General features: G+C 56.7%; 1 protein-coding gene across 6 annotated transcripts in view; it reads left to right on the top strand.

Moving 5' to 3' along the window:
• Positions 1-747: 747 nt before the first annotated feature.
• The window catches only part of LOC101673278 (BTG3 associated nuclear protein), a 117,858-nt gene continuing 94,996 nt past the window's right edge, over positions 748-23,609 (top strand). For 5 of the 6 annotated variants that reach the window (XM_045076415.1, XM_045076413.1, XM_045076414.1 and 2 more), the window contains exon 1: positions 748-862. The gene's annotated coding sequence lies outside the window, so the exon portion shown is untranslated. Of the gene's footprint in view, positions 863-1,377; positions 1,763-23,609 lie in introns of those variants that run through there. The other variant, XM_013056937.2, reaches the window with a different exon arrangement.

Here is a 23,609-nt window from a genome sequence, read left to right on the forward strand (position 1 = left end):
GGAGCAGGGCCGCGTGTCCCGCCCGCACGACGCGGCCGGCAGGTGTCCGCGCGCGGGCCGCGGCAGCTCGGGGACACAGCGGCCCGAACCAGAACACCGGACGGCGGGGCCGGCGCGCGGGGCCAGGGCTTCCGGGGACCGCGCGCCGCTGCCAGCGCGTCCGACGGCCACCGCGGCCGAGGGCACGGGCGGGCACACGCCTGCGCGCCGCAGCGCCGGGCCCTGCGGACGGACGCCGGGGGCCCCGCGCGCCGGCCCTGCCCCCGCCCCCACCCGGGCCCGGCGCTGCGGCCCTTCCTCCCAACTACAAGTCCCACAGCCGCGCGCGCGCCGACGGGAGCACGGAGTACGGGGAGACTACAAGTTCCGGCAGGCCCGGCGGCCGCGCGGGGACTACGATTCCCAGAAAGCCCCGCACGCAGCTCGCGCAAGGCCCTCCGGGATATGTAGTCGTCGCGGGGAGGTGATTCCCTCGTCCTCCAGCCACGGAAGGAATGGCACATTCCTGTCCCGCTGCGCCGACGCGACTTCTCCCTGGGTGACGAGACGACGGAGCTCACGGCAGGGAAGGGACGACCCGGAGAGGCCCCGACCGCGGCGCGGCGGGAGGACGCGTGCGCATGCTCGGCGTTCGCCGGCGCGGGCGGAGGCGCGCGCGGCAGGCCCGCGGCGGCAGGCTCCGCCCCCTCGCCGCGTCCCGGAGCCCGGCGCGCCCCGCTCGGAGAGCCTGCGCAGACGAGGCGGGGCGGGGCCGCGGGGAGGGCCGCGCGGCGCCTGCGCAGAGCGGCGGCTTCTCTCGCGAGGACGGACGCCATCATCGCAGCTCCGCGACAAACACCACGAGAATTCCGCAGCCCACACGGTAATTGCAGCTCCCGCAGCCGGTCGCGTCTCCGCCTCCCCTTCCCGCGGGGCGAGAGCGAGAGCGAGAGCGAGATCTCCCTCCTCCCTCCTCCCTGCGCCCTCCTCCGGCCGCCGCGCCCGCGCCCGCCGCCCCCGCCCGGACGCCCTGCGCCGCCGGCCAACGGCCCGCCGCCCTCGGCCCGGACGCCCCCCGGCGGCCTCGGCCTCGGCCTCGGTCCCGCCGGCGCCGCCCCCGCGCCCCCCCCCGCCCCCGCCGCCCCCCGCGGCCCGGCCCTCCCCGCCCCCGCCGCCCCCGACTCCGCTCCGGGCCGTGGGCCGCGCGCCCGCCTCGCTCCGCGGGGCCGGGCGGGGGCCGGGCGCGCCTGTCCCTGTCGGGCCGCGGGGGCGGCGTCCTGCGAGCGAGGCCCGCGCCGGGGTCCCCGCCGCCCGCCGCCTGCCGCGTCCGGGGAGCCGTGGGCCGGGCGCACCCCGTGGACGGGCGCTGCGGGGGAGGCGGGCCCCGGGCCGCCGGGGACGAGGTCGGGCGCGGGCCGCGCGAGGGCGGAGCTCGTGCAGGAGCCCGGGGCGCCCGCCGGAGGGGGCGGTGGTCCTCCGCGAGCGACGGGCCCCAGCGCTTCGGCCTTCCGCCGTGGGGTCGGGGGAGCCGGTGCTGGCCGGGCGCGGCCGACCCGACTGCCCGCGGGTTCGCCCTCCGGCCGGGCCCCCGGGCCTGTGCCTGCCGTCAACGCGCGTGTCCGCGGGGGACGTGGGCTTGCGTCCGCGTCACTCGGCCGTGCGTTGCGAACAGGGGTTCGGTGCGGCGGCCCGGACTGCTGGGCACCGCAGGGTTGTCACCCCGGGGACCCCGGGTCACGCACGCTGCCCCGTGTCTCAGACGAGGTCCCTGGGACCCGCGCAGGTGAGGACCCTCGCTCAGGACACGCACGGCCGAGGGCTGGCCTCCGTCGCTTGCCGTCTGTGTTCTGAGAGAGTCGCCGGGTGCGGAGCCCGGACCGGGCCGTGGGCTGGCGGCGACGCGGCTGCTGCAGGAGGACGCCCTTCCCGACCCGCTGCCCCTCCCGACCCGCTGTGTCCGACACTCCCGCTGCCCCCAGACGGCCAGGGCGGCTTGCTTCACCGCGGGAAGGGCTTTCCCGGTGCTGGCCCGGGCTGGCTCTGCGTGCTGCTCCGGGACCCGTCCCGGGTTTTACGCTCAGCGGCACTGTCCCCGCTCTCCAGCCTGCGCTCTTCTCCGCGGCCCCCTCCGAGTCGGTCAGCCCCGGTTCCCGCGCACCTTCCCGTGCGTCCGAGTCCGTCTTAGGCTTTGTCCGCCGTTTCCAGTTTCAGGGCTTCAGTCCCGTCCAGGGGCCGCAGGACCCGCTTGCCGCGGAGGCGTCCTCAGAGTGCCCTGGGTGTGGGGTCCCGCTGCACGGGCTCTGAGGGCTCCCCCGAAGCCCCGCGACCTTCTCTTGCATCCGCTGAGGAATTTCTTCTGGATTTATTCTTTCTGTCCTTCTGATGTTGGACGGCTCGGGCTGACCCACGGAGTCTCTTGTTTTTATCCTCTTCGGTCACATCATTCTCATTTTGGGGAGGGGGCTTCCTTTATCTCCAGGGCTGTTCTAGGCTTTTCCTTTCCACGGTTGAAGACCATCCGGAGCTTATTTGTTTTGTTGTCCGCGGTAGCTGCTTGTGTTAGGAGTGTGCGACTTCTTGACTTGGAGGATACCGAAAGGATTTTTTCATTTCTTTTGTTCCTTGAATTCTTACATCTTCTAGTGTCATTGTCGCCATCTTCTTAAAAGCGTTGGCTTTGTACTTCGTATGGCAAAGACTCCTTAAATATTGGTAATTATTGTTGTTTAGGGCAAGAGGAAGTGGGCAGAGCGTTCCGAGCCTGTGGGGCTGGTTTTGAAAACGTGTGGGTCTCCGCTCCGGTGACCGGGACCTTGTTACTGTGTGGGATTTCAGGGGCCAGGTTGCAGAGCCTTTTCCTCTGGCTCTTACAGCTGAAGAGGGACCCCTCTGATTTGGGGATGGTCTTCCTGGTCTACGGCAGGTTCTCGTACTCTTCTGAGCCCGTGTCCAGCTTCTGGGAGCAGACGCAGCCCGCGCTCTGCGGAGTGTCCTGGCCTGGCCTGCCCTGCCCTGGTGTCGGCTTTGAGCCCACCTTCAGCTGCACCACACTGTGGATTCCTTGGCTCTCATGAGCTCCTTCGAGTCGCCCAGAAATTTGCAAAGTATCTTATTTTCTTTCTTGTGGGTTTATTATTATGCAATTACCTTAGTGGAACGGATAGAGGTCAACTTTGTACCATTTGCTTTTGGGAGCAGGTATTCCTGAGCCCATTCTCGTCATTCTGGTTCTTGTCACTCTGCTGTCCTGCCGCTCTGCGGCCTTGGTAATGGATGCCTTCCGCTGTGGAGTGGGTGGCCTGACCACTGTCCCCGTGGCCGTCTCTGCGTTGCAGTGTGGGCGGATGTCCCGTGTTCCTGCTGGCGGTTCTGGTTCCGCAGCCTTGGAGCAGGGCCAGCTCAGCCCTGGAAGGCCAGCCGTAGACACCAGTCACGAAGGTAGATTCAGACTCGAGGTCGCCTTGGCACAGCAGCTTCTTGGGCCATGTCATGTGAGGGTAGCGGTTCAGTGTGCCGGACTTCAGGATCGCTTCTAGTTAAGCAGGAATTACACTTGAAGTGAAGTCTTGGTGCATTTTAGTCAGTTACCCTTTGAAAATTGTGCGCAGTGAAGTACGTCCCCACATCTGTCAGGGCCTGTCGGGGCCCACACAGTGACCTCGCCATTGCTGGGTGTTTCGAGGAAAAGGCAAACACTCAGGGCCCCACCAGACGTGGGATCGGAATCTGCAGCTTTGTAAACTTTTCCTTTTGCAGTAATTTTAGACTCACAGAAAAGTTGCAGAAATAGTTAAGAAAACTTCCCCGTTCCCGTCACGCACTTCCGGTAATGCTGAGTTCTTACATAACCAGATATGCTAAAAATCAGAAAGTCAACGTCGGCACGGTACTGTTAGCTAAACTACAGACCTAACTGAATTTCGTAAGTTTTCCATTAATACCCTTTTTCTGTTTCAGGATTTAATCCAGGATCCCAGTCCGCATTTAATTGTCATGTCTCCTGAAGTCTCCTCCAGTCTGACACTTACATAGCCCGAGTATCTCTCCCACATGCTCCTACATTACAAAGGGAAAAATGGTAACTTCACTGTGGAAACATCACCTCCTTACCATCACCAGTAATAACACCTACGATGTCACGCACCGCAGCTGATAGCCCGAGTCACACGTGCGTGCCCATAGTCCCGTCCTGAGAGAGCCCGAATGGAGGGTCATTCACCAAACTGTTCATGGGTGTTCCTTAAAAGTATCCCTGTCTTGAAAGACCCAGAAAGACCCAGAATTTGCATTTAAAACGATGGCCGGTGTGGTGTATGCACTTTGATGCTGAAGCAGTACTTCCTGTGCGAGACAGTCGCCAAGGAGGTGCGCTAGATAAAGCACCACAGTCTTGTGGACTGGGAAATGGGTGCTTCAGGGGCGGGGTCTGGGTGAGCTCATGACGGCATAGCCGGAAAGCCGGCATCTCTCCTTAGCGATCTGGTGCACCGCGCGAGTCCCGACAGCTGAGCTGTTCAGTAAATACGGGACCCACAAGACGAACCTGGAAAGGTACACGTAACTTTACCGGTTCAGCCGTTTAGATCTGGGAAAGGAAAACTTTTTTTTTTTTTTTTTTGAAGAAGCTCCTGGAGGAAAATACACATGAAGGTTTTCAATGAGATTGACTCAGATAAAAGCTGAGCAAGTCTTCCGTATGACAGGTAAATAAACACCGTTGTGTTCTCCGACGTCACGTATATGATGGTCGGAAAAACAAGATCACGATGGCGTGTTCACTCGAGTACTCTGAACCGCTCCGAAACGGTCACTGTTCTGGGGTGTGAGGAGGGCCAGGGACCTGGGGAGCAGGCAGCGAGTGGGGTCCCGTGACTGCTGTTTGTTTTTGTAAAAAAACGGCACTTGTTTCCTTGTTGGGGTGCAGTGCCTAGAGCTCGTTCAGCCGGTCCCCGAGAATTAGAGTCCGCAGCGACCCCTGCTTCTCAGGGTGGTGATGAAATACTTCCCCGTTAGGTGGCCCAGTTTCGTCTCTTGTAGGCCGTGACACTGGTTAGAAATCAGAGCTTTAGCTTCTAGCTCATGCTGTCTTCGCCTTGCTTTCTGGCTCTGGTGGTTCCTTGTCCAGGACTGTGGCTGGATGGGCCCCCCCGCCCCCCCGCCCAGAGGAAGTTCCTGACTCCTCACCCCCCAGTGCAGCGGTGAGGGCGGCAGCCCCTCGTCCGTCTCTTTCAGGGGAAGTGGAGCGCGGATCCGCCCCTGGAGCCTCCCGTGGCTTGAGACGTGTGTCTGTTCTTGATTTAACTTGAGATGGGAACGTTAACTTCTCCAGCCACAAGCAGATCGTAGGCCCAAAATTCTGTAACATCACATGAAATGAAATTTTGAATTAATTTTTCTGCACCTTTTCCTTTTTTTTTTCTTTTTTTTAAAGATTATTTGACAGAGACAGAGATCACAAGCAGGCAAAGAAGCAGGCAGAGACAGAGAGAGGTGGAAGCAGGTTCCTCGCTGAGCAGGGAGCCCAGTGTGGGGCTCGATCCCAGGATCCTGGGATCATGACCCGAGCCGAAGGCAGAGGCTTAACCCACTGAGCCACCCAGGTGCCCCTGCACCTTTTACTTCTGCCCATGGCCAAGAACTGTCCGATTTGGTTAAATGTTCTTTGACCATCTATCTCTGTGCTGGGAGGCCTGTCAGATTCGCTTTATGACTAAGCGTGACAGTGGAAGGGAGAGGCGGTGGTGGTTGGTAGTGCCCTGCGGGGTCGGATTGCTTACGGCCCGGAAACGATGGACGAAGGACGTCGGGCAAGCAGAAGGCAGAGCTGAGCGCGCTTTAATTCAGCTGCGTGCAAAGTAGGTAGGTGGAGGGGGGGTTTGTGGGGAAACGGACGCCGTTGCCTTGCCCAGGTGATTCCGTACGAGTGTTTAGGAGAGGAGCATCCGCAGAGCACGGCGAGCGACGGCGGCTTGGACGGGAGGGCCCCCGGGGGGACGGCGGCCCGGTGAGCAGCCGGGCGTGCTGTCGGGAATGTGGGTCCGCGGCGAGCCGGTCGGGCTGGGGCCTGAGCTCCTGTGGGCAGAACCCTGTACTGACCAACTGTTCAGTAATAAAGACTGACTTTCTGTGCTTCAAAACGCTGCTTGTGGTCTGTACTGATTTTCCCTCGTTTCACAAGGTAGAAAATCATGAAATAACCAGAAGGGGGTTTGAGGGAAACTGCCCGTGAAAACTTGGTGATGTGCGCTGCCGGCACTCCCGGGGGTCCGCAGTGCGTCCCTGGATGTGGCCAGAGTCCTGGGCGTCTTCGCTTCACAGGGCAGGGACAGACCGACTCCGGCCGCTGTCACCTCTGATGCCGCCAGCAGGTGGATGGCCGGGAGGCACCTGTCTGCCGCCACCCCATGCTGTATGGGGTGAGCTCTTGTCCCAGGAGCCGAGCGCTTGCCAGGCTGCCCCGAAGGTGCCTGCCGTGATTCACTCCCCACGGTTTCTCAGACTGAATTGGTCAGAGAAGGCAGAGTGTCCTGTTTCCAGCTAAAAGTCGTCGCAGCTGTTGGTAGTGACTTGGCCTTCTTTTGCAATTAAACATTTTATGGATTTTTACGATTTGTGACATTCAACTGATTTTCACACTTTTTTTGCCAAGTGAGGGTTTAATGTGTTATTTTAGATTTGTGTCATTCAAATTGATGTAAAGTGCTATCATGCTGTGTTAGGGAGGAGGCGGAGACAGAAGGGGCGACGGCGTACCATGACCATGACCGCAGGCACAGGCTGCCCGTCCGCGGTGCCGGGAGGCTGGCTTCTGCAGTCCTCCGGGGGATTGTGCGGGAACTCTGCAAGCGTGCGTTACCTGGTTGGGATTTTCATGGACCCCCCACGGTAGGAACCCGAGGTCTGTCCATCCAGTGAGCGCGGCGGAAGAGGAGCCGGCGGAGACCCGGAGGCACGTCCTGGTCCTGCCACCGCGCAGGCACGTCTTTCGGGAGCCCAGGATGACCCTTCCACAGAAATGGGGTCCGAGTTTCTTGATCCCTCGGTCTCGAGGCAGTTTCAAGGTCTGAAGATGCCACAAAGGTCTCTCAACGCTTGGGAGCTCTAGGGCAGAAGTGCAGAATCCTTCCCCGTAAAGGGCAGGAGAAGGGACTGTTTTTGGCGTTGGCGTCTCTGTCCCGACTGCCCAGCTCTGCCCCTGGAGGCGGGAGCCAGGATGCGTGCATCCGTCCTGTAGCGCGGGGACTCCGGAAGGCGCAGGGTTGGGCTCCTGGGCTGTGGTTGGTCCCCACGCCCAGACCCGGAATGCTTGTGCGGGTTGGAGAACTCTGAGATGGGGGCTCGGTGACCCCGACATGGCGGGGCCACTAGAGCTGGTGCCAGGGGCTGCTCATGGGGCTGTCCTCTGTCACAGCCGCCGCTGTTCACGGGCACCGTCCGCTCCTGACCCGCACTGAGACCGGGCTGTGCCGGGGGACGTCCACGGGGACCGCCTCGCCAGTTGCAGAAGGCACGTGGGGCGCGTGGGGCAGAAACCTCGAGTCCATTTTCGGGAAATCTGCTCGGAAAGGAAGTGTCCCGTGGCGGCGTCTCAGAAGTGGAAGTGGGCGTGTCGGAGGCCCCTTCGGATGAGAAAGCTTCCCTCTGTCCGCAGCGCCGTTCTGTGGAGAAAACCCTCTTCTTTCCGTAGGAGTTGGGTGTTTTCGGGCTTCGAATTTGCAGGAACAGTACGGAGAGCTGTGACAGCCTCTCCGTTCTCACGTGTTCTGTCTTACACTTGGTTTATTTCCTCTCCTCTCTCTAACTGTTGATGTGTGTATTTTTCCCCCTGAACAGCGTAAGATGTGATGCCCCTTTACTCCTAAGTCTTTAAGTAGTGGTTTCCTATAAACAGGGATATTGTTTTGTGTAACCACAACACAATTACTGAAATTGGAAATTGATCATTCATCTAGCTCTGTTATCTGAGCAGCGGAGCTAACTCGGATTTTACTTCTTGTCCCGACAACGTCCTTACGGTAAAAGAAAGACGGACTCTTGTACACTTGGATGAATCTGTTTTTCCCCCAGAATATTTGCCCTGGCCCATATAATCAGAAATTAGGCCCACACTCATTATAAATGACACGTGTTAGTAAAATAAAATGTGTGAATTTATTGTTGACAAAAACCACGTTGAATAACCATTTCCTTCTGCGCTTCTGATTAGAAATGGGAAGACGGTCAGCGGGGACAGTGCTCGCTCGTTCCGGAGTCTCAGACCATCAGTCGCAAGTGTGCGTGCGGTGTGGTGAGAATGTGCTAGAATTGGGGTCAGAAGTGAATAGGACCTCATGTAGTGTCATCTGCTAGATTTATTTTTTAAAAGGTATTTTTTAAAACCTTTTTTAATTTAAAAAAGTTTACTAAGGTTGTTCTCAAGTGTGCATAACCCTGTTGGGCTAGGTAAGTTATTTTCCGAGGGTACCTACTCAGTGCTGGACCTGGACCTGTTTTTGTTGTTGTTTTGTTTATTTTTTTATTTTTTTAAAGATTTTTTCTTTATTTATCTGACAGAGATCACAAGTAGGCAGAGAGGCAGCAGAGAGAGAGGAGGAAGCAGGCTCCCCGCTGAGCAGAGAGCCCGATGCGGGGCTCGATCCCAGGACCCTGAGATCATGACCTGAGCCGAAGGCAGAGGCTTTAACCCACTGAGCCACCCAGGCGCCCCTGTTTTGTTTATTTTTATTTTTTTATTTTTTTGATTTTATTTATTTATTTGTAAGAGAGAGAGCGAGCGGGAGCGAGCACAGGCAGACAGAGTGGAAGGCCGAGTCAGAGGGAGAAGCAGGCTCCCTGCGGAGCAAGGAGCCCGATGTGGGACTCGATCCCAGGACGCTGGGGTCATGACCTGAGCCGAAGGCAGCTGCTCAACCAACTGAGCCACCCAGGCGTCCCGTGTTTTGTTTATTTTTAATCAGAGTCTAAATGTTTTGGGTTTTTGAATTGAAAATTAACACCTTTGAAAGGTTGTTATGGGGCTAAGGTGAAAACATCTCTGAGAGCCAAGTAAATTATGTCATGTGTTTGTTTGTTTGTTTGTTTGGTTTGGTTTGGTTTTAGATTTTATTTGAGAGAGACTGAGGGGGGGGTGGGCAGAGGGGGAGGGAGGCGTGGGGGGCTCCTTCCCAGGACCCTGCTCTCGTGCCCCGAGCCAAAGGCAAACGCTTAAACGACTGAGCCAGCAGCCGCCCATGTCCTGTGTCTTTAACCAAAGTAGATTTTCTCGGTGAGCAAACGGACCTTAAGACGTCCGAGCGCGTTTCAGCTGGAGGCTGTCTTCGCTCCCCGGCAAACCCTTTCAGGTTCCTGCGTTGCCCTCCTCGTCTGAGTTCGCGCCTGGAGTCCGGCGTGCTGGGCTCAGTGTGTGGCTCCGACTCGAGCGTGGGCTCCGGGCTCCCGCTCCGCACCCCGGCCGCGGGTCCTCACACGCCTCTGTGTTCAGGTGGACTCGTCCTCTCAGACGCGTCGCCGCTCTGTCGCCGATAGGACTGTCTAACGTGGCGTGGCGTGGGCTGGTTTCGAGGAGGGGGAGTGTTGGGGTCTGAGACCCAGAGCACCTTGTTCTGGCTCTTTGGCTCAGGGCAGACCCTTCAGCGTCCCCTCCAGGGTAGGCAGCCCGAGCCCCAATGGCGGGGCTGGGGGGGTGCAGATGGGCACATTCGGGAAGCCGGTAGCTCAGCATCCACCGGGCTTCTTTCCTTCCTGCCCTCTGCAGCCCAGACTCCCGAGTCCCCATCCTAGTTCACACACGCTTCCTGGTGTTCTAGAGCTAAGAGGAAGGCCAACTAGCTGGATGAGGACATCGCATGACCACGTGGCTGTACAGAATCACACTAGACGCTTTACATGGACGTGTGGGCTGTGTGGACCCTCTTTCAGTCTTAGACCTGATCCAGCTAACTTGGGGTCCCACGTGCAGCTTATTTGTGGTGTTTTCCATGACTAAGTTCTGACTGCATATCGAGAACCATGACCTCGAGTAAAGCAGTGCCAGGATGCTGTGTCTAGTACCAAGACCATTAACTGAGATCCCCGGGCCCTCACCACGATAGGGCCATGGGCCGTGCCTACCACCAGCGAGCCTGTGTGAGGGCTGTGCCCGGGTCAGCCGGTGTCCCTGACATGACCTTTGCCAGTCTCCCTGGACTTTGTTTTCTGTTCTGGATCATATTAACGAGTTCTCGTTGGTGGTCAGCCCTGCCTCTGAGAGGTTGCACTTGCTTGACACGTGGCAGGGATCAGAAACTTGTAGAATTGTCCCCGCGTCTGCCACCTGTCCCCTGTCACTGTCAGTTATTTTAATGACTACTCAAGTTGGGAGATAATCTTCTTTTGTTTCTCTGTTGCCTGGTTAGGATCCCAAACTGCCTTAACATCTTGGCACCCGCTAGTTGTTTTGTTTGGTTTCTGTGAAATCGCGAGGTGGGAGAAGAAGGTCAGTACGCTATGGCGTCCTTGTCCCTGGACCGACGACCGTCCTCCTCCGCAGGCTTCACAGTACGCGGCGTTAAGCAGGAGAAGCAGATGGGCAATGAAAGGATTTCAGTATCTGGAGGAGCCAAAAAAGGTGGACGGCTGCGCAGGCGCAGACACCAGGGCGGAAGACGGACACTGTCGGCGCAGTTAGCAGGACACGGTCGTGGGCAGCGCGCTCTGCTAACTCCCCGTCCCCACCCTGTGTCTTCAGGGCACTCTGGTCGAATTTCCACATCCCAGAGTCTTGGGTTTTAGAGCTGGCCAGGAACTTGGAGCATTTTAAATTAGTAATCTCGCTAGGAAGAAGCTTGCCCATACTTGTGAGGGACACGTTTATTTGAAGTGCAAGGACCCACGATGACTTCTGTGTCTCTGCTGGGAGGAACTGGCCAGCGTGCACTCCACAGGCCACTGTCCCTGCAGCCGTCCTGGACAGGCGTTAGCTCTCGAGACACTCTCGCTCTCTCCAGGGAAGGGCCCTCTCTTGCGCTTTCATTTATTTATTTATTTATTTATTGGACAGACAGAGATCACAAGTAGGCAGAGAGGCAGGCAGAGAGAGAGGAGGAAGCAGGCTCCCCGCTGAGCAGAGAGCCCGATGCGGGACTCGATCCCAGGACCCTGAGATCATGACCTGAGCCGAAGGCAGCGGCATAACCCGCTGAGCCCCCCAGCGCCCGTCTTGCGTTTTCATTGTACCTTGTGAGTGTGCTGTGGCTCCGCGGTGCTGTCCCTTGTGTGTGTCACGAAAGGGCGGTGCGCACGCGCCGTCGGGGGTTGCTGCCGGGCTCTTCTCTGCGCCCCCGGAGAGCAGCTCCAGTCCGACAGTGGGTTTGGAAACCAGACTGTGTGTCTGGAATTCGGAGGCAGAGGGAAGACTCACTGTTTGTGAACGGTTTGGGGGAGAGTTCCAGAATGCGCTTGAAGACTCGGGCGCAGGAGGGATGTGGTGGTGGTCGTGGGGGGCAACCCAGTGGATTGGCGGGTTTTTTTATTTTTGTTTTTTTCTAAACATTTCCTTATCTTAGGGCCTTTTACCAGCGATGCTGCAGAGTAGAACGCGTTGTTCTTCTGTACCTGGTTCCCCCACTCTCAGCAGCGCACGTCACCACGGTGTGGGGCGCCGGCCGCCAGCAGGGAGCCCTCCAGCCGCTGCTTGGCCCCTCGGGACGAGTGGCTTCTGTGGGGGCCGTGGTTCTGTGCCGCCTCTCCTCCCGTTAGTCTAGAGGAGAGTTGCTGGAGGAGAGCAGCGGGTTCACGGGTGTGGGGCCTCCATCTTTGCCCGCCGAGGGCTGGTGTTACGGGCGCTGCTGCCTCAGCGTGTCTGGGCACACCTCGAGATGCTGCGGTCTGGTCGCAGACCTCCGCAGTGAAGTGAGTCCTGTGGGTCCCCGGGTTTCCCAGCGTGCCTGGCACGTGCAGGGGTTTGCATTGTGCTGCCGCTGACAGTTTGCACCGGCCGCCGGAGCAGTGCGCGGAGCGAGACCCTGCACGTGCCTGATCTCAGGGCTACGTCGTCGCTAAAACGTGCTGCTCGTCTCACTGCTTTCGGTGACTCATAATCCCTGATCACAGGTCAGCACAACAAGTAATAATGAAAAAGCTTGAAATACTGTGAGAACCACACCTTTTGGTAGTTTTTGGTCACCTGTGATCCGTGAGTCGCAGAGCTCGCCGTGTTTCCCCACTCAGTGCTCGAGTGCCCGTGTCCGAGAGCAGGAGCGTCCTTTCACATAACAGTGCCTGAAAAGAGTAATAGTGCCACCGAGGATACTGCCCATGTCTAAGTGTCCCCCGAAATCATTTATGGCTGATGATCCTGCCACCCTCCCCACCGCCCCCGCCCCCTGCTGGGACCTTATGGCATCGGGCAGGGCTCCTTAGGCTTGGATCACTGAGAGCAGACCTGCTAGGTTTTTATTTTTTTTTTAAGACTTTATTTATTTGACAAAGAGAGACACAGGGAGAGAGGGAATGCCAGCAGGGGGAGAGGGAGAAGCAGGCTCCCTGCTGAGCAGGGACCCTGCTGCAGGGCTTGATTCCGGGACCCTGGGATCATGGCCTGAGCCTAAGGCAGACGCCCAACCAACTGAGCCCCCCAGGCACCCCAAGCTTCTGCTGGCTTTATGCCGTGGGCTTTTCAAGGGCCCTGGGAGATCTGAACCTCTAACACCTAAGTTTTTGCCTCCGTCCTCTGCCGACTCCCTCAGATCTCCAGCAGCCTCGGTCAGTGGTCCCCGAGCTAGGCCTGTTCCCCGCTCCGGCCAGCGGTAGGTCCGCCCGTCCCTCGCAGCCGCCTTGCTAGGAAGCACCTTCAGGGCGGGTGACGCTCTCCTCCCTCGTGGCGACGGTGGACCGCAGCGCCCAGCGGCTACTTTAGAAGGGCGCAAGAAGGCCACTTAATGTGTCAAAGTTCACAGAGGCTTCTAGAAGCTCCTCCCAGAGCTAAGACGTCAGGCTGAGGCCTGGAAGCCTGCAGTCGGGTGCACAGTACCGTGCTCCTGCCTCTTGGGGGCAGGTGGTGGTTTCTGTTGTCGGGGGAGATCCCTACCGTGTGAGCGACGACGCACCGCCGGCTCAGGGCCTGGCGCTGGGGGCTGTGGCGGTGAGCACCCGCGCTCCTCCCCGCCAGCTTCTCGGGCGCGTTCACGTTTGTCTCTGGCAGCTGGTAAACCAAGTGAAAGTTGCTTGTAATTGCTTTGATGGTTTGCATTTCATAGCAGAAGTTACCCGAAATTCACCCAGTCGCGCAGGAGATGGGCGCGGAGAGCAGCAGCTGTCAGTCAGTGGGTCTGAGGGGCCGGTGTGGGCTTGAGAACTCGCCTGGGGCCCGAGAGGCCGGTTTTCCTAACGATAGGAAGGGGCCACTTGCCTCTTCTGTGTGCCGGTACTTGCACCGATGGTGCGGGGTTGATGTGGAGAAGGTGCGGCCCCCGGGCCACACCTGAGGCCAAGGCCCCAAGCTGCAGTTGGGTCCTTATAAAAAAAAGCCATTTTCACCTAAGAATGTCCCTGACGCAGCAATAAAAATCTATTTCATTGAGTCTCAACCTGTGAGTACACGTCCCTTGAACACTCAGTGTGAGCAGCGGGAAGTTTGTGGAAAGCAGGCATCTGGCTTTCTGAGTGGCGCGTGGCCTCGAGGACAAGCCCTCCTGCCTGTCCGGTGCCCGCTCAGCGAGCCGTCTTCTTTTCAAGGGCCAGCGGGAAAGAATAATCGACAAACTGCAGATGTTTCTTGCTAAGTGAACAGAGTTAGCCGCCAGCGCTCTCGCCGGTGATCAGATTGGGGCTTCCAAGTGGGATTGGAATTTCTGAAAGTGTGTCTCTGCCATGGGGACCCCGACAGCTTCTCGGTACTCACAGATGTTCCTGCTACGAGCGTTACTGTAAATGAACGTCATGCTTTGATGAGACCTAATAAACGGCGTTTGGAAAACCCTCATCACTCGGTGACCCAGTGTTTTCCAGATGAGCATGCACGACATTGCACACTGGCCCTCTGGGAGATCTGTGGCCAGTGCAAGACGGACCAGTGGATTTCAGAGTCAGAAAGTGAAACAGTCACTGATAAGGTTTCACATGGCACACCGCAGCGAGACTTTGGGGGAGAATAAGACACCTGTGGAGTTTTGGTGCGCAGTGACAGGGAACAGCCACAGCCACCTGAAGCGGTGCTGAAGCAGTGTCCCTGTTGCGCTTCTGTGGGACGGTGGCTTGTCTTCGTGTGTGTCAGCCAGCACCGTTCTGAGCACAAGACTGAAAGTTGCCACAGATCTGCAAATCCGGTTATCTTCCTGTGAAGCCTGACCTCCAGATTCTGCTGCTGCTCTTGCTTCGGGATCTGTGGTCATTTCTCATAAAAGAGGTTTAGTATGTTAACATGTGATGTGTTTATTTTTTATAATTTGGTTTCTCTAATTTTTAAATGAATGAAGAGATGGTCCTGCATTTTCTGCTCTAATTTCAGATCTGGTAACTGCTAGGTACACCCCTACGGGCACGAGGCTCTTTGGGGGGTCTCACTGGCTTTAGGGTGGTCTGGGGGGTCCTGAGCTCGGCACGTGTGTGACAAGGGCAGTGGAGGCTGTGAGCCGCTTCAGTCCAGCTCTTTCCTCCGTCATGGGTCGTGTTTGAGGAGGTGGGTAGTTTTTGGAAAAGATGAAGAAATGTGGCAAATCTAACCAAACATATTAGCCGGCTCTCTGAAGACCTGCTCTCTTGCTTGGCTGGTTTCTGATTTTAAATGTAAACACGTTTAGGGGCTGTCTTAACCAAGGCATGGTGTGGCTAGGTTTTCCTAGGAAGAAGTGGAAACCACAGGAAGACGGATTTCCTGCTTCCCAGTTTTCTGCCCTCCCCTGACCCCCACTGATTTGGGAGAAAAAAATCAAGCAAGCTGAGTTTTTTTCACATGCCTTAATTTAAATAATATTGATTTCTTTGCTTACTGCATACTGGTTTTTAATTATGTCATTACTACACTTATATCCAAAAGGATTTGACTAAATGGAATGATTTTTTAGTTTCTTGGAGGTTTCCCCCACATTCCGAGCATCTGTCCCTGGTAGTGGTGCTCCGAGACTCTTAGACGCGTGCCGGGGCACTCCTGACCCGCAGGGTCGTATCTTCAGTTTGCGTCTTCATCACGTGTGACTTGAAGTTAGACTGGCGCTAGACAGAAGGCCCTTTCGAGGTGGGGCGTGCCCAGGCTTTCTGGCTCTGTCTCGCTGGCTGTCCACACCAGGTCTGTCTGATGGCAGGGAAGTCATTGCAGTAGCGTGGAGTCCGGTCGCTGTCCTCGGGGTGAGGCGAGGTAGCCTCTTCCTGGCCAGGGTCAGTGTCAAGCCTTCGTTCAGGGTTGTTGTAAGAAACAGCTCTGCGAAGAATTTCTGCCCTAAAATAACTGATGGGAAAGAAAATCCTATATGTGTGACATCCCTAATGAGGCAAACCACTTGGTGGTGTTCTTGCAGGGACAGAAAATCCCAGCGTGGACACAGGGAGGCTTTGTTCGCTTTTTTCTTGCCGCTTTTTTTGTAACGAGGGCTGACAGTCCAGAGCATTTCCTTTTTTTAAGCCTTTACTGCTAAGGCAAAGTCCTATGCTCAATCACAGTAGCTTTTCTTTGTTCCTATTTTAATGGCCTTGTGGTTTTATTTTATGGGTGTTCAAAATATTTACAAATTAGCAAAATTAAAAATAAATTTGCAGTTCTGTATTTCCTCTGATGAGCAGGGGCTGGGGTCGCCTGGCAAGTGAGGAGCCGCTTGTTACATTGTTAACTCCATTCACAGGAGTCCAAGGTCATAAAGGAAACTGACTGGGGACTTAGTTACAGGTCGGTCCTTACTGAAATGGAAACACAGACCCAGTATGTTGCAGACTTTCTGCACGTTCTTAACTCGGAGTGCTGACTGTCCTGGTTCTGCACTGGGGTGGAAGCCCGCAGTGGGTTCTTCCACGAGACATACCGTGCGTGTCGTTCCTGCGTCTCAGCCGGTGCCAGGCCCGGTGCTGGGCAGAGAGCAAAGTGATGGAAGTCCCTGCCGGAGGGAGCTTATCTCCTGGTAGGGGAGACAGGTGCTCAGGAGTGTATGCAGTGAGTGAGGCTGGCAGTGCTTTGTGCTGAAGCAGGAGAGGAGCAGGGAGGCAGGCGCGGCTGGTGGGTTTCACACGGATGTGATTCAGTGTCTCTGGGAAGATGGCTGGAGTGCCAGGGCGCTGAGCTGACCATGTCCCAGCCGAGTGGGGAGGCCACCTTGGCTGGGTCCAAGGAGCGCAGGGAGAGCCTGAGGGGCACGGGAGGGTGTCGGCCGGTACACAGCTGGCTTCAGAGTGCCAGGAAGCCCATGAGCTGGCAAGAAGCCTTTGGTGGCTTTGAACAGAGGAGTGACAAAGCCTGACATGTGTTTTTTTTTTTTTTTTTTTTTTTAAGTATTTTATTTATTTGACGGAGAGTTAGCACAAGTAAGCAGAGTGTCAGGGAGAGGGGGAGAGAGAGAAGCAGGCTCTCTGCTGAGCAGGGAGCCTGATGTGGGGCTCGATCCCAGGACCCTGGAATCATGACCCAAGCTGAAGGCAGCTGCTTAACCCACTGAGCCACCTGGGCACCCCCTGACACGTGTTTTAACATGATCCAAGTGGCTTTTGAACTCGGTATTGGGCATAATGCAAAGACGGAGCAGGAGATTCTGCGGAGGCTAGCACGCAGATCCAGATGGGAGAAGACGAGGCCCGAGCGTGTCAAGTGAGAGCTTGGCTCACAGATTGGCTGTAAGAGGGACAAGAGCCAGAGACTGAAGGTTTTGACGTGGCAAGTCTGCGGGGAGCAGGGTGGTGGCGGGGTGGGTGCAGAGTGCGCTTTGGGCATGTGGAGATTGGGACGGCCCCGGGAGGTGACCGGGGTGGATTTGCAGTTCACCCGAGAGGTCTGAGTCGCAGCTGACCGTCCTCGTGACTGAGAAGAGGTCCTGCCCCTGGCCTGGACATTCGGCCAAGTCTGGGAGATGAGGACCCCCACAGAGGGAGGGGAAGGCAAGAGAGGCAGGTGCATGAGGCGGGAGTGAGCCCGCCTGGAACCCCCTGGGCGCTCTGATGGGTGGATGTCTGATCGGGCAAGGTCCTAGAGGGAAGCGAGGCAGCAAGTCTGGGCAGTAGATTGGGGAGTTTTGCCCTGAAGGGGAGCAGAGCGACAGAGATGGAGGGCAGCTGGGGACATACTGGTGATTTGCATTGGGAATGACCCCAGAGCCCAGGGGAGCGTCCACAACAGCCACAGGGGCAAGGAGAGTTCTTGGCAAGCACTGGTGGGGGATGGGGAGAACCAGCTGCCAGCTGTGCCCTGGAGGGAGGGGCTGGATGCGGAAGGTGGAGGAGAAAGGGTGGGCCCCAGACATGGGGGCGGGTGCGGGGGTGTCACGGGTGCAGGGCAGCGGCGCTCCCTGAGCAGGGCTGTGTGGATTTGTGCACAGGCAGGGCTGAGGCAGTTGTCTGGTGTTCATCGGGGTTTGACACGGTGCCTTGTCTGAATTCCCGCCGGTCTTAGGGAAGCAGTTTCCCAGGGACGCTCACAGGTGCTGACCCCACAGCTGGGAAGGATACGGGACGAGCATGGTCTGCGTTGTCTGCCTTCTTCCTCCCTCCCGGGTCCCGGGAAGTTCCCCGTGGTCACTCCAGACCCTCCTGTGAGCGTTTACACACACACACACACGGACGTGTGGCTGCACATACGTGGCGTTATTAGCCAGCAGGACTGGGGTCAAGCACATATAGTTCTGCAGGTTTCCTGTTACATCCCTCTCTGCTCGTGTGAGATCCCGGACACCTTCCAATCTTGTTCCGGTCGCTAAACCCGCCCCACTCACAGTGACGAGGGCGCCGTTTCAGGGCGTGCTGTGCTGTCGCTCGTCCGTCATCCCCTCAAGATCAAGCACTTGGGCCGTTGATGTTGCTTGGTGGGTCCTGGACTTCCTGTACGCCGGGGAGGACGCCCCCTTCGCAGGCGTGCTAGGGGCCAGCGCCTCATCGCTGTCCGAGACGTTCCTGAGCGTTAATCTCAGCCCAGCTGCTTCATTGTGTTAGGACTGGATTGTCTCCAGGACTTCTGAGAAACGGTGGATCTAATTTGCCAAAATGGCAACCGCATGTTCCGCTGGGCTCCAGTTTTCTTGGGCTTGTTGCCTGACTTTTTTCTGTTCAGACCTTCACTGTTAGCAGAATTTTAAATGACTCTATCCTGGCAACAGAACCGTCTTGAGTAAACAACCTGGATAGTGTGTGGCGTCCTCATTTGGAAGAGCTCAGGGCTGGGGATTTTATGGTGAGCTTGGAGTATTTTCTCAAGCTGCTTGCAGAATTTGGAAGACCGGGAAGAGGCTTGAACTGGGCGTCTGAAAACTTTTCATTAGCCCTTGGTGAGCGAGCTGTTTATCCTGGGACCTGCGGCCCCGGGGCTGTCACGAACAGGAGTCCCGGCGCCGCACCTGGGTTAAGCCTGGCAGCGTGCAGCGGCTTCTGGAACTCGCTGTTCTAGAGCAGGTGGCTTGTGAGTTTCCCTTCCGGTGGGGGACGTCTGACGCTGCCCGTGCAGGGACATGTGGCAGCTCCTGTCCTGCTCTCTGCTCCAGCCTTCTGGTCCTTTCCGTCCCGTCCTCATGCCTGGAGTCCGGCGGCCGGAGGGCAGGGAGGAGGGCTGTGGCCACGTGCCAGCTGCCCTTTCCCGAGGTGCCCGGAAGCTGCCCTGTGCCACGTCTGCACTTACACCCTGTCGGAGGGACCCGGATCCTTGGCCGAGGTGTGCTGCTGGAGTGGCTGCGGGGGAGGGCAGTTGGCCTGGGGCACGTGTCCCCGTAAACTGTGGCTCTTACTGAGCGTCCGTGGAGCAGCCACTGAGATAGGCCGCCGCTGTTGGTGTTTGTGAGGCTCTGAAACTTGGCAGAATTTTGTCTCTGTGTCTTTTTCCTGGAAAACGGTTCATAGGGTTTTTTTCTTTGGTTCTGTTTTTTTTTTTTTTTTTAAGATTTTGAAAGCAGTCAGTGACCCGAAAATGTTTTAAACCCACCAGTTCAAAGGTTGGTTGGGTGGTTCTCTCCCTGAGGTCTGCCGCCTTGGTTAACCCATTCACTGTATCCTTCAATAATCTTTGCTTGGGTTCTCGATTTGGGCAAAGAAGACCGAGTTTATGGCATGACTAGCTCCGACCTTCAGACTGACCACCAGTTAATCTGTACTTAGAGGTCATCTTCAGAGGACACAGAGGTGGCACGACACCTGTTTCCAGACTCCAGTCTCATAGGCCCTCGTGCTTCCTCCGGTGTCTGCCCGGACCACTGGGTCTCGGAGGGGTGAGCCCCGGCTCTGGGAGAGCGCTATTCTCCGGCAGGGGCTGGGATGCTGGAGTTCCCCGGCCATTTATGCCTCTGTGTTTAGGTGACTGATTTTTTTTCTTCTTCTTCTTTTTCCTAAGTAGGCCTGGTACCCCACGTGGGGCTTGAACTCACGACCCCGAGATCAAGACCTGAGCTGAGATCAAGAGTCGGACACGTAACTGAGCGAGCCGCCCAGCTGCCCCTAGTTGACCATTTTTAAAAAGTGCTTTTTCTTTCTGAAAAGATGATGGATGCACAGGATAAAAATGCAAATATTATAAAAGGATGAACAGGGGAAAATAATTTCCTTTCCTTCTTGCGCCCCAGAAGTCATCCGTGTATGTCTAGCGCACCTCGCAGACAAGAACACACGCTATACACTTTGCTCTGTCTACACTTGTGTAGTTCAGCATCTTGGGAGCTGGTTCTTAGAGAGATCCGGCCTGTGTTTTCACGTGGCTGTTTCGGTGTGTCCCGTGGTGTGGCTGTGGGTGTCCTGTAGGAGATCCTGTCACTGTACGTGTCGGCCGTATCCCTTCCTTTGCTTCCCGAGCAGCTCCTTAGTTGTTCTGGGTTTTTGTGGCTGTAGGTCTGTGCGCATACATGTGGATCTGGGCGCTGGACGGATTCCCGAAGGGTGTGCGCAGGGTGCGGGCCGTGGCCAGCCGCGTTCTGACCGCTCTCGCCTGCTGTGCTTGACGGAGTCCTGCCGGCCTCCACTGCCACCGACGCCCCGCGGAGCCCGCCGCGGCCGCCTGGAGCACACCGAGTGACTGAGGGTTGCCGGTCTGACGGGTGCAAGGTGGTGTCTCATTTGGAATTTGCAGTGTAAAAATTACATGCAAGGTTGAAGTCGTCTCATGTTTAAAGGCCTTGTGACTTCTTTTTTTTTCCTGTGAATTCACCCTCATTTTGTATGCTCGTTTTTTATCGGGGTTATTGGTCTTAGGCCTGTCGCTGTGCAAGAAGGAAATTAGCTGTTTGGCATACATGTAGCTAATACCGTTTTCAAGTTGGTTTGACGTTTGCCTTTAGAAATCCTTATTAAATATACTGCGAATTTAGAAAACTGTAGTTCTGTCCACTCTCTTGTTCTCTCCTTTAATTAATTAGGGGCTTTCTTTGTCGCCTCCCGACCTGGGGTTCCCTCATATGCCTTTTGGTTTGCTGTGTGCGTTTTGGTGGCGCCCGTGGCGTGTTCCGCGATGTCTCTGTGTGCTGGCGTCGGGAGCAGTAGGGTTCTGGAGATGGCTTTGCGTGTCCGGCGGCGGGCCTGCCTGGGTCGGGGGTGGCGTGCTCGTCGTTAAAGCGGGAGAGTCGTGTTTGGTGCTCTTGACCCTGGTGGCTCCAGCGCCACATTCTCGATTCATCAGGATCGCAAAGTCGCGTCTTCACGGTATCACTTCCGCACTCTTTGTGCCGTGGAACTTGTCTAGTGGTCCATTTCAGGTGGAGAGCCAGGATAAGTGTTTGATTTCTTTTTATCACCATTTTGAAAAAATTAAAGACTTCATTCCCTGGCACCTTCCGAGGGTGACTTCTATTGTTGTTGGTATCATGATGTCATGAACTTAAAAATACTTTCTAAGTCCATTGACATAGTTATCCTTGTTGATGGTCGGTCGTTGTCTTTGCTCGAGGAGGAGCTCTTCGTGTTGGCGGCGAGTCCACTTGATGGAGCCCTAATGTCCGTCGTGCCTTCCTTCCCTCTGGCCTGGCTCGCCGTCCTGGGCTCATTCTGCGTGCCCCTCGTCTGGTTCTGGAGTCAGCGGTCCCTCTGGGAGGCCCTGCTCTCCTCGGGTGGGATGTGTCCCTGCAGCATCACAGCGTGGGCTCTAGGAACGCCCGTCGCTAGCGGACTGACCACGGTCTCTTCGCCTTTCTTCGCTGGAGAGAGTTAGAGTGTGCACACAGACACACGGCCTGCTCGAGTTCGCACCTGCCGCCCACTCACAGCCCCAGGTGTCTGCCTGACCTCTGGGTTCCTGGTCCCGGTCCTCAAGGACATGGAGAGTGATGGGGTTGGAAGGTCCCGGAAGTGCTCATCTGAACACAGAACATTCTCAGAAGGGAATTCCGACGCTGCGGGTCGACGGGACCGTGGACGATTGGGCCCTTGTTCCGCGCACATTCCTCCACTTTTCCTCCTGTCGGAAGGCTGGATGTTTGTGTCTCAGAGCACGCGGCCTTGGGGGTGCTGCGCCGCTCGGTTCCTCTCTTGGTTCGGGTCGGGAGGAAGCGCGCTCACCGCTCGCTGCTTCCCACCGCTTCCCACCGCTTCCCACCGGTCTCTTCAGCTGCGTTTCCTTTTCCAGTTTGTTTTCCAGCCGTTTTCGGGGGGGGGGGGCTCCTGGGAACATCCTCCTCTAGCGCTAGTGGCGAGAAATGTCTGTTGCCCTCACGCTCGGAAGTCCTTTTGTCTGCGTGTTAAATGCTCGGCCCGTGTTCCTTTCTTTGAGGATCTCCGACGTGCTCATCTGTTTTTTTTCTGTTGGAGTTTGATCATCCTTTCCCGTTTTACGTCACCTGGTCTTCTTGCCTGGACGTGTAAGGTGTTCCCCTTTTTCTTCCAGTAATAGTTTTATTAGACTGTGTCTTGGGGTTGGGTGTCCGTTTTCCGCCCCCTCTCTCTGGGTTTGCGGCGTGGCTTTTTGGTAAGTCGTTTTGGACGTGCTCCTTTCCAGAGAGTCGCCGTGACTCCCCCCTCTGGGCGCTCCATTGCCCCCGGGCTTGGCCGTGGTTTTCCTCTTCGGAGCCGTTTTCCTCCCCAGGCCGGCGGGCCTCGGCCACCGGCTGGGCTCCTCCTCCTCGAACCCTTCGCCGGCTCTTTCTCTTTCTTAAAACTTTCCTTCTTTTCTCCTTTTGTTTCTTAGGCGCTGTTTCCCCGCGTTCACTGCTCCTGGGCGTCTCCTCTCGTTCATGTCTGAGCTCCCCTGACCCCCGTCCCTGCCCGTCTGCACCTTCTGATGCCGTCCCGGGGCTCCCCATAAGCGCTGTCCTGGGTGCACTTCAGGGGGAAGGGTCGTGCCTCTCTGAAGCGCTTGTCTTTGAGTGGGCTGCCGTGGTCTGTGGAGGCGTTGCTTTTTCCTTATGCTCTTAGATTACGTTGTCTTTGCATGAGGTTGGACTTTAGTATCTGCTGTTGTTCCTTTTCATGTAGAGTTAATTTTCCTGAATATTTAGAAGGGAGGCATGGTTTAGAATAGTTATTTCTAATTTCGGTGTTCAGGGTCCTATATGCCATTGATGTTAGAAAGTTTTAAAAGATGCAGCAGTTGATTTTCTGAGCTCTCCTGGCTCTGTTTTTCTCCCCCACATTTTTTTTTTTTTTTTTTTTTAAAGTACGCTCTGTGCCCTGAGTGGGGCTTGAACTCGCAGCCCTGTGGTGGAGACTCATGTTCCGCCCACGGAGCCAGCCAGGCTCCCTCTCTCCCACCTTCCACCAGACTCCATTTCCCTGCCTCTCGCTCTCCCTGTCCTGACTGGATATTCTATCCCCAGTCATTTCTTTTTAGTGGACGTGGCCTGAGGGGAGCTTTGGATAGTTAGATAATTAGCTCTGAGAGTTCGTGGGGTCCGGACTGTGCTAGGCCTTCTGGACGCTTCCGCAAGCCCGTCGCCATCCTGTGCCCTTGGATGGTGCTTGGTCCCGGTCCCGGCGTTGCTGCTCTCTGCTTCCTGCTTCCATCTGCTTCTACCACCGTGGTGACCTTGTGGCTGTCAGGGCTTTGTCCCCTGCGCTGGTATTCTGGGGCTCGTCGGGAAAACCTCGTCACACCGTCTCGTTACGGGTGCTGACCTGGGTGTTGGTCTTGCTAGCCGGGCTGCTCATGTGGCTTTGTTGGAGGGACGCGGGGGTTAAAGACCTCTGCCATCACCATCTTTCCACTGCGGGTCCTACCAGGTTCGGTGCTGCCTGCAAGGCCTCCTCTGCCCCCCCGCCCAGTGTGTCATCAGTCTCCCCTTTGTTGTGGACAGTGGGTGCTTGGGCCTCTCATTCCGTGTCCTGTCAGGGATGTCTGTGGAGAATCAAAATGCCTTTGCAATTTTGAGAACGTGTTTATGCAAAAATGTTGCCCGTACTCTCCAAAGGAAAAGGTAAGACAGGAGCTTGGTTCCTTCTTTTACAAGTTCGTCTCTCAGAAGTTCTGTAGAATTAAGATCTGGGCGGAAGAGAAGAGGAAGCACGTTTTCTTCGCGGATGTGAGCACATGTGGGACACCTGCAGGCTTGCTCTTACGCCTG

Source organism: Mustela putorius, unplaced genomic scaffold, assembly GCF_011764305.1.
Source record: "Mustela putorius furo isolate JIRA1106 unplaced genomic scaffold, ASM1176430v1.1 tig00000174_pilon_pilon_pilon, whole genome shotgun sequence".
NCBI lineage: Eukaryota > Metazoa > Chordata > Mammalia > Carnivora > Mustelidae > Mustela > Mustela putorius.